Source organism: Ovis canadensis, chromosome 1 (assembly GCF_042477335.2).
Source record: "Ovis canadensis isolate MfBH-ARS-UI-01 breed Bighorn chromosome 1, ARS-UI_OviCan_v2, whole genome shotgun sequence".
NCBI lineage: Eukaryota > Metazoa > Chordata > Mammalia > Artiodactyla > Bovidae > Ovis > Ovis canadensis.
The window spans coordinates 67,248,870-67,259,181 of record NC_091245.1 but is presented as its reverse complement, the minus strand read 5'-3'; the positions used below and the strand labels follow the sequence as shown (position 1 = coordinate 67,259,181).

General features: G+C 39.2%; 1 pseudogene; it reads right to left on the bottom strand.

Annotated features, from left to right (window-relative positions):
- Window positions 1–1,539: 1,539 nt before the first annotated feature.
- Window positions 1,540–9,811, bottom strand: LOC138429327 (guanylate-binding protein 1-like; annotated as a pseudogene).
- Window positions 9,812–10,312: the final 501 nt, after the last annotated feature.

Genomic DNA, 10,312 nt, shown 5'->3' with positions numbered 1-10,312 from the left:
ACTGTGGAAGGAGGTATTCTCCATGCTGATGGGAAACAAAGGGAAGATTCAATGGAAAAAAAGGTCCCAAGGCAACCAGAACAAGCAGGGTTATTAATGTAGATTCAGGGGCATTAGCTGCGTCCCTGCTTTTCTCTCATCATGTAATATTCTGAAACATAGTATGCTCTTTTTCACAGTGCTAACATATGTGATGTAATCCCTATATTCCTTACAAATGCAAGGAACATAAAGCAGATGTGAAAAACTTTGATGAATGTTTCTATTATATAGAACAAGAGTCTGCAAATTATGGCTTCTGAGTGCCAGCTGTATTTTAAAACAATGGTTTCTTGGAAAACAGGCATACCATCCATTTATGTGTCATCTGTGGTTGTTTTATGGCAGAGTTGAGGACATACTCATGAATAGTTACTATCCCAGATTTTACAAAAACATTAGCCAGTCATGGCTTAAATATAAACTAAAACATTATATTTTTTTTGGTGAAAAAACTATAAAAAATCAGAAATGTAAAGTTCAACATTTTACATTTTTACTTCCAAACTGATAATTCTTCATTGCTCTAAGAAGTTTTAAGCACTTACCTAGGGCTTTTGACAGTTGTGATAAAGTCCTAAGTAATACCAAGAGTATTATTTTACTGATCAAAAAAAGTCAAAAACAACCCATATTCTCTTGGGGGATGTGACTCAAGAATTGGGAAACAGTAGCCTAAACTTCAGGGTAATGAACAATTTAATAATTAATTTAGCTCAGTTTTCTAACACATTATCTGTCATCATTTCAAGCTCACCTCTGCAGGTTATAAATGGCTACAAAGACAATGTATAATTGTCTTCCTGTTACTATGTTTAGTCTAGTGTCACTTAAAGTTCTAAAGTGTCCCATTAAAGTTATTAATTAGAGTAATCAAAATTATAATCTGGGTGAAATGAACAAGGGAGAGTTTCATTTTTTAGCTCATTTATGTATGATCCAAGTTATAATCATGCTAATGGTTTCCTCCATCTTCCTGTGGAAATCCTGTAGAGCTTCTAGATCACTATACAAGGTGATTTGCTTTAGCTTGGGATTCACCAGTAAGCACTGCCCATTCCAGGTATCCAGGAGTCACATCACTACTCACAGACGGTGCAGTCTTGAAACAATGGGACACCATATACTGCCTTTACTAGAAGCTAGAATTGTTCTTCCCAACCTCTTGTGCATTTGGTCAAACTCATGACCAACTATGTCCCAAGACTTTGACCTAAGACTTTGCTCAGTATCCACTAGTTTAACTAGTGGTCATCTGGAAGAAGAAGTTCCTGGGTGGTACCAGCTTATGATACTTCCTCTGCTGGCACAGAGGTAAAGTGTGTCTTGCTACACAGTTTACAATATTGTGAAGAAGATGCACATGACTTCAATTATAGAACTGCATGTCTTTGAAAATTTTAGTGTAGTAAAAATGTGAAACCTAAATATTATAAAGTATGGTGACGCTTTTCTTAGTTTTAGACTTCTTGAGTAATGCCTTGGATAAGAGTGACCAGGAAAGTTCTACTCTTTAATTCTTTAGCCTAGGAAGCATTCCTTCTTTGGTTTATTCATCTGCTTCTGGAGATTCTGTATTTCATTATGAAGTCATCTGTTCTCTTCTTGGAATCCTTCCTGTAGTAGTAAGGACTGTTCCTAAAAAAATACAAATGGAAATTGAATAGTGTATATCATTAACTAAATCTCTACTATCTAGTTTCCACATTCAAGGAGTTGTTTTTTTTTTTTTAATTTTCATTTGTGTATTTTTTATTGAAGGATAATTGCTTTACAGAATTTTGCTGTTTTCTGTCAAATCTCAACATGAATCAGCCATCAGTTCACTTCAGTTGCTCAGTCGTATCCGAATTTTGTGACCCCATGAATCGCAGCATGCCAGGCCTCCCTGTCCATCACCATCTCCCGGAGTTCACTCAAACTCACGTCCATTGAGTCCGTGATGTCATCCAGCCATCTCATCCTCTGTCGTCCCCTTCTCCTCCTGCCCCCAATCCCTCCCAGCATCAAAGTCTTTTCCAATGAGTCAACTCTGCATGAGGTGGCCAAAGTATTGGAGTTTCAGCTTTAGCATCATTCCCTCCAAAGAAATCCCAGGGTTGATCTCCTTCAGAATGGACTGGTTGGATCTCATTGCACTCCAAGGGACTCTCAAGAGTCTTCTTCAACACCACAGTTCAAAAGCATCAATTCTTCAGCGCTCAGCCTTCTTCACAGTCCAACTCTCACATCCATACATAGTCATGGATACTGGAAAAACCATAGCCCTGACTAGACGGACCTTAGTTGGCAAAATAGTGTCTCTGCTGTTGAATATACTATCTAGGTTGGTCAGAACTTTTCTTCCAAGGAGTAAGCGTCTTTTAATTTCATGGCTGCAATCACCATCTGCAGTGATTTTGGAGCCCCCCAAAATAAAGTCTGACACTGTTTCCACTGTTTCCCCATCTATTTGCCATGAAGTGATGGGACCGGATGCCATGATCTTCGTTTTCTGAATGTTGAGCTTTAAGCCTACTTTTTCACTCTCCATTTTCACTTTCATCAAGAGGCTTTTTAGTTCGTCTTCACTTTCTGCCATAAGGGTGGTGTCATCTGCATATCTGAGGTGATTGATATTTCTCCCCACAATCTTGATTCCAGCTTGTGTTTATCTTGATTTCAGCTTGTGTTTCTTCCAGTCCAGCATTTCTCGTGATGTACTCTGCATGTAAGTTAAATAAGCAGGGTGACATACTCCTTCTCCTATTTGGAACCAGTCTGTTGTTCCATGTCCATTCCTATCTGTTGCATCTTGACCTGCATACAGATTTCCCAAGAGGCAGGTTAGGTGGTCTGGTATTCCCATCTCTTTCAGAATTTTCCACAGTTTATTGTGATCCACACAGTCAAAGGCTTTGGCATAGTCAATAAAGCAGAAATAGATGTTTTTCTGGAACTCTCTTACTTTTTCCATGATCCAGTGGATGTTGGCAATTTGATCTCTGGTTCCTCTGCCTTTTCTAAACCCAGCTTGAACATTAGGAAGTTCACGGTTCACGTATTGCTGAAGCCTGGCTTGGAGAATTTTCAGCATCCCCTCCCTTTTGAAACTCCCTTCCGTCTCCCTCCCCGTCTCACCTCTTTAAGTTGATACAGAGCCCCCGTTTGAGTTTCCTGAGCCATACAGCAAATTCCGTTTGGTTATCTATTTCACATATGGTAATGTAAGTTTCCATGTTACTCAAAAATATTTAATTTCTTCTTGGAATTTTCTCTATCATTAACTTTCATGATACTTTCTCTTAAGTCTTCTATTTCTGTGATTGCTTTTCTTGAGTCTCCTTGAGTTAAGAAAGATTTCTGACTTATATCTCCTGACATAAGCTCATCCTGATATGTTGATAAATCTCAATTAGCAGTCTTAATTTTTTCTCCCATTTTTTGTATACAACCTTTGTGGACAACCTAATAGAATGTTTGGCTTTAAGTCTTATCTATGCACTTTTATTTTTTATAACACACGCATACACACATACACATAACACAGAAATAGAAGGATTTCCAAAATCTGATACATTGTCTGAATCTTAGATCAGGAATTTTGGCCTAAGCTTCCACAACTTGGTGGCAGGAAGACCAAAATATAGGTGAGGGAATCAGGGTCCCAGACTTGACCATACTGGATTTCTGCACAGTTCAACACATACTAGGAGCAGGGCATAGGAAACCAGTAGGAGTAACAGATAGACACAGTGGTGTGAGTTAAGGAGTCCTTCTGCTTATGAAGGCATTTCTTATAGCTAAAGGTCATACCAGTTGTGACAGGAAAAAAAAAAAATCATGTATCCCTCTAAGTGGTGAAGACAGTTCAGATATCTTCCCAAGCATTGTGACCTTATAAAAGTTATTTAGTGTTCTCTGAACCTCTCTTTCATCTCCTAAGTATTAGGGACATGACAGCTCTTGCTTTGATATGGATAAGACCCTTTTTTTTAATGCCTAGCGGATAACAGCTACCTTGATTGACAGATACAGTGATAAAAGACTAGGTGCGACATAACTGCAAGTAAAGTCTTTCAGTAACAAGACACTGCAGGGGCCAGTTCAGGCAGACAAACAGGGATTGAAAAGGACAAGTAAGCATGCAAGGTCCTTCTTCTGGGCTTCATGTTCTCACTGCAGGGCCACCTTTGTGACCAGGGAGTGTGGCGGGAAAACAGAATAACAGGAACCTCACGGTGTTGCACTTAAATACCTGCAGTTTGAGAGCAAGAGTTCTCTCCTGCTCTTCCAGTAACTGGGCCCTCTCCCTCTCCATCTTCTCAGTCAGTTGTTTCACAAGTTCCTGACGGCTCTTTTCTTTCTCTTCCATCATCTGCTGGTTCTTCATTTGCATTTCCTCCAGCATTTTTGCTGCAGCCTGTGCAGATTCAGCCTTCACACGTTCCACTGTCAGGAGGAAGAGGAAAAAGAAAAATGTTGTTTCTTTCTTCCATGTACAATTCCCTATCACTGTTGCTACTGGCTGCATACACCCCACTCAGAAAAGATATCAGTAAATAAGAGACATCTTTTCTCATGTTGCTATAGTTTAAGGCTCCTCGGTTCACCTAGCTGAATTAGTTAGAACTTTAAAGAGCTTTCGAGGCTGTCTAGTCTCTTGACTTGCTCCTCACCTTCAATCGACTTTTCCTTCTCTGAGAGCGTCTGGTCTGTCTGTAGAATTACATCAGTCACAGACTCCCTGGACTTCAAATATTCCTGAAGAATCTCCTCAGCCTGGGACCCAGACATAATGGGGTCAGTAGTAGGAAATGACTGTAAACACTTATTCATGTTTTCCACCTTTCCCTCTAGGAACTGCTCCTCTTGGCCCTAGTGTGCCTGGTGATCAGACTCCCTGTCACTGGGCTGAGCACATGCTCCAGACTGGCCAAGCAAGGCGCCCTCCCAAGCAGAATCCTTTTTAAGACATTGATATACATGTAAATAGTGATTCTCTGTGCTTGTAAACTGAGGGCTCTGATTTTGGAGCTGTTGGTGCTGTGGTCCCTTACGGGGTGAGCTTATTGGAGAATGAAGGCATCATGGAGAAAGTAGATCATAATAAAGTGGGTAGAGGGAGAATGGGAGGGAGGGAAGTGTAGGGCTGGGGGCAGCCACAGGCGGAGAGATACATGATGACATTATTTGAAATTTTGTGTACATCTGGTAATCCAGTTGATAACTCAATTGCTAACCTAGGGTATGCTCTTGGATGAGCACATTGGTTATACCTGGTGTAACAGGCTCCCTGTATGTGTTTATAGAACGAGAGCTGAATGACGTTGGTCCTGTAATTGCGCATCTGTGTACAACACACGGCATCACACTGTCACCTCAAGGAAGCATCAGTAGCTTCCCAGAATCAAACTTGGTTAGCTATATGCCCTTTCTGGGCTCCTGAAAATAATTCCTCTTCAGCTCTTGCCTCTTCTCCATTAAGAGGTGATAGCCCCCTGATTTCAAATAAATCCCCTGTTTCACATCTTCTTCTAGAGGACTGAAAATATCCTTCAGTAAAGCAGAGCAATGATCTTTGGATGCTTTAAGATGTGGTTACAAAAGTCATCTTGCTTTTTATCTAGCTGGGCCTTTAATGTAAAATATAAGTATTAATAAATGGCAGAATTTAAAGAGGTTATCTTGACCTCCAAATTTCTGGAAAAGCTTCTCAAAAAATTCAAAGTAAAAAATGTCTGTGACCACTAGAAGAACTCACAGAAATGCAACAAAATCATATCCTTCCTCCTGATCCTGCCTTTCTACAGAGGCCTCTTTCTCCATGAGGGTAACCTCTCGAGCATAGATTACTAGCTACATGCCTCACCTTTGGAGAAAACTTCTAATTTTCCAACTAGATAAATGATTGCATGTGAAATAAATGTAGCTCAATATAAACCTTCTCATGATAACTAAGAATAAAATATTCTTTGCTTTTGGCCAAAATATCCAATAGGTCTGATAAAAATGAGTTTGTGAATTGATTAGAAGCTCTGATTATTACCTGTATGCATGTAATGAAATTATAGGGAAGATTATTAGTTTATTCATGAAAGAAAAAAGTTTCAATGCTTCATAATAAAGTGTATCATAAATAAAATTGGTTCCTCTCATGATAACAAATAATGTTTGTCTAGAAAAATGGCTTTTCACGAAATAAACACCTATTTCATTTTCTAGTAATACTTCACTTTCCAAGAGCCTAACATGTATAAACTGGAGAAAAAAATTACCACTAATTCTTTTTGAACTTATTGGTCTATGTCTTTGAAGGAACTCTTCATGAAGACTTCAATGGCTTCTTTCTCACTGGCCCTGTGCAGGTCCAGCAGTTCCTAGAGGGTTTCCGAGGGCAGCTGGAGCTTCTGGCTCATCTGCTGGTCATAGTGGGCAATGGTGTTTTGTACTGTGGCTGAGTTCTCTATCTCAGCCAAGGCCAGGACTGCACTCTCCATGCAGGGCAGATCGCCACTGTTGATGGCATTGACATAGGTCTGCACCAGGGTCTCTAAACCTACGACAGAGAAGAATGATCATGTTTACTGCAGGCAGAGTGAGGAAACTTTTATTCTGCCTAATTCTAATGTTGTTTATTACCAACCATTTATTTTACAGCATCACCTGAAAACTTGCTAAAAATGCAGACTCTCAGCCTCTGCCCCAGTTTGACTGACTTAGACCCTCCTCTTTGGCAGGATCCTCAGGTGGTATATATACATCAACGGTTGAGAACCTTTTGTGTTTATTGAGTACATATACTTCACCTGCAGGTACTGTGAGGCCAGAAACCATATCTCTCTCATTTATGTCTGTATTATCAGCCCTGGTAAGTCCATGGGAAACATTTGATTAATATTTGTGGAGCAAATCAAAATGAGTCCTCCATTTTGCTTATTCTAGCAGAGCATTATAGGAGACCTTTCTGTGATGTTGGAAGTATGCTGTGTGTGCTGTCCAGGGTGGGAGCCACTAGCCTCATGTAGGTGTGAGCCCTTGAGATATAGCTCTGAGATCAGAATGTTAAATTTCTATATTTTTTATTAGCTACATTTAAATTTAGATAGGCATACCTGTCTAGGGACAGCCATGTTGGACAGGGCAGGTCCAGTTTACTAGGACAATTGTCAGGTCTTAGAGGTTTTATTCTTTGCCTTTTGTGTCTTTTCTCATCTATGAAGTCTGACTAATAAAACCCAACAGAAGTGTTGGTGCCACCTAGAATTTATCATGATAATAGCAGTAGATGTGCATTTTTCAAAGTTGATGCTACATGGATGTTATCACACCATCCTCTAGTCTTAACAGTGAGAGTGAAGACTGGGAAGAGGACTCACGAGGGCCATCCACCTTGATGCCTCCTGAGAGAGTTTTAGTTTTGGAATTGCTAAAGATGTAGGAACAGAAGACCGCAGCTTGTTGCACAAATACGATGTCCAGCTCATCGTCACACAGTTCCTCAAGCTGGCCCAATTTCTTCCTATGAGTGGGCCGATCAAAGATGAAGAATTTCTTCTTTGGGAAGAACTTTCGGATACAGAGTCAAGGCAGATTAAAAGTTTTATCTTTCAGGCTGGTACCTGGAGGAAGAAAAAAGGAATTTGCCTAATGTAGGGTCTTGCAACCATTTCCCTTAAAGGGTCAAACAGTAAATATTTTAAACTTTGCCAGCCAGATGGTCTCTTTTCTGAGTACTCAAGTCTCCTATTGTAGCCTAAAAGCAGTCAGAGAGAAGTTACAAATGAATAGGTTTGACATTATTCCAATAAAATCTTATTTACAAAACCACTGGCAGGCTAGATTGGACTAAATTTGCCTGTGGCAATCCTTTACAGGCCTGAACTGTGCATGGTTCATGCTTGAATTTCTTTTCTTCAAATAAATGACCATTCTACTCCTACCCTTTAGCTAACTACAGCACCACAAGCCCTAAGCATGGAGATATCCATCTAATCACAGCACAGGGAAAGGTGGAAGAAAAAGAAATTTATTCTTAGAACAGGGAGAAAAATGATCTAAAACCAAATCTATTATTCAGATAGTAAACAAGCATTACTTCTTAGTAATAACCCCTTGAGAAGAAACAGAAAATATAAATAAAAGACGACTGTTGACAGAAAACTAAGGAACAATAGTTTTTTGTGTTTTGTCATCTGTTTACCAATTCTAAGTCCCCTTTACCATTTTTAAGCTTGAGTGAATTCTCCAGGTACTCGTCTGCTGCGACGGACTATCCATCTGCTTCCAAGTCTAGGGAGAAATCCCTCAGTGTCCATACACAGTCTGGAAAGAAGCTCACAAAGTCAGCTGAATCCTCAACCCCATCCACATCAGGTGAGGATCTTGCCCTGACCCTATCTGTCAGCTCCGTCACATAGCTGAGTAGCAAAATAAGGAAAACTGGCCTGAAGGAACTGTAACCCCTCCCCAATCCAATATTAGTTCCACATACAAAATCTTTATTTCTCCTTTGTTCTTAACCCAAGTATCCCAAGTATCAGTTCTTCAGTAGGTTACAGGATTTTCCCCTTGCCATTGAATTCTTTTTTATATTTCTCGTGTTTGTTTCACCAGGATTCATAGGTAGTCAGCTGTTTTTTAAATTCTGGTCTCCCCTCTGACGTTGATGTGGTTTGGATCCCAAAAGGATACTGCAGTTGGTCCATGGCCTGCTGGTTGATAGTTCCCATACTACTGTACACAAAAGCGCTGCTCAAGAGTATTGCTAGGGCGAAGATCCAGGAGTCATTCTGGTTGTCACCCTGGGAATCAGAACATATTTTACCAGGATTGTGTTTCATTCTTATGGCACTTTCCTGATTAGGAAAAGGGTGCTCATTTAACTAGAGTTTGTTTTTTTTTTTTTTCAAGACTGGTGACAAAGAAAACCAAATCCAAGCAAATATGACTTTGAATAGTTTTCTGATGTGTTTTGTTTTACCCTGATTCTCATTAGACCCTTTTATGATCATTGGTAGATAATTGCAAAGCAAATAGTCATTGTGAGTGGACAGTCAAAGGTCTTAAATGTAATTTAAATTTAATTTTTCTCTTTATTTTTACAGAAAAATTGTCTTAATATTAGGGTACTAATGCTTGTTTCTATCTCAGTTGGATATTGTTGTTTACCTAACACTTCCCATTTCTTATCTTATAAATATTCCAGACAATACTATGAGGCAAATGTAGATCTAATACACCTGTTTTACGGATCAGAAAGCTGAGGTTGAAAAGGTCAAATAATTTACAAAAGCCACTGAGTTACTGACAGACTTTAAATTTAAAGCCAAGGGTATGGGGCTTTGGAACCTAAATCCTTAACTAAAGTTCTTTGCAGGATAAAATTCATCACTTAGAGTTTATCTGTACTCCCTTTATGCATCTGTGTTAACTGGCTTAGCTTATAGCTTTTTATTAATTAGGATACTGTCTACTGACCACTATGCTCTTCTTCTAGGATTCTGCCTTATGAATATTTTCCTAACCCCTGGTTCCTGACTTGGTTTCATAGCATATAAACAGAAATGAAAAAACATGGTTAAACAAAGGTCTTATTTAAAGGAAAATTAAAAGTGTAGAGGACATTCAGACACGAGGGCTTAGTCCAAACTGGAACCTCATTCCTTACCTTCTGCACATCCCCCAGGCCCTCAGTATCAAGCAGAACTAGGGTATGGTCTGGCTTCTCGGGATGAGGCACACACCACATCCAGATGCCCTTCGTGTGAGACTGCAGTGTGGAGCCCAGAGAGAAGCCTGCAAGGGGGCATGGGGAAAAGGGAGGGTGGAATTCTAACATCAGGTGGTTCTGGAAGTTGGGAGGCAAGTTAACAAAATCAAGTTTAGGAGAACTGAAACCACAACAAGTATTAATCTTACTTACAATCAGAGAAACATGGAAATTAGAATATCAAATACTTAAAAAGATGCAAAACCTTTTCATGAGGAAAACAATCAACAAGTTAAAAATTTAAAGAAAATCTCAACATAACAGAAGTCATATAATATTCAACATAATATTCAGCCAACATAATATACAGCCAACGTAATATTCAGCCAACATAATATTCAATAATGAAAGAGAGAAAGCTTTCCTTCTACAAAATTTAACCCAAACGGATCAAAGACCTTAAGAGCTATTAATAAATCTATGAAGGTCATAGAAGAAAATACAGGAGAAAAACTTCACAATATCACATTTAGCAAAGACTTCTTGGAAATAATACCAAAAATATAAATAACAATAAAAATA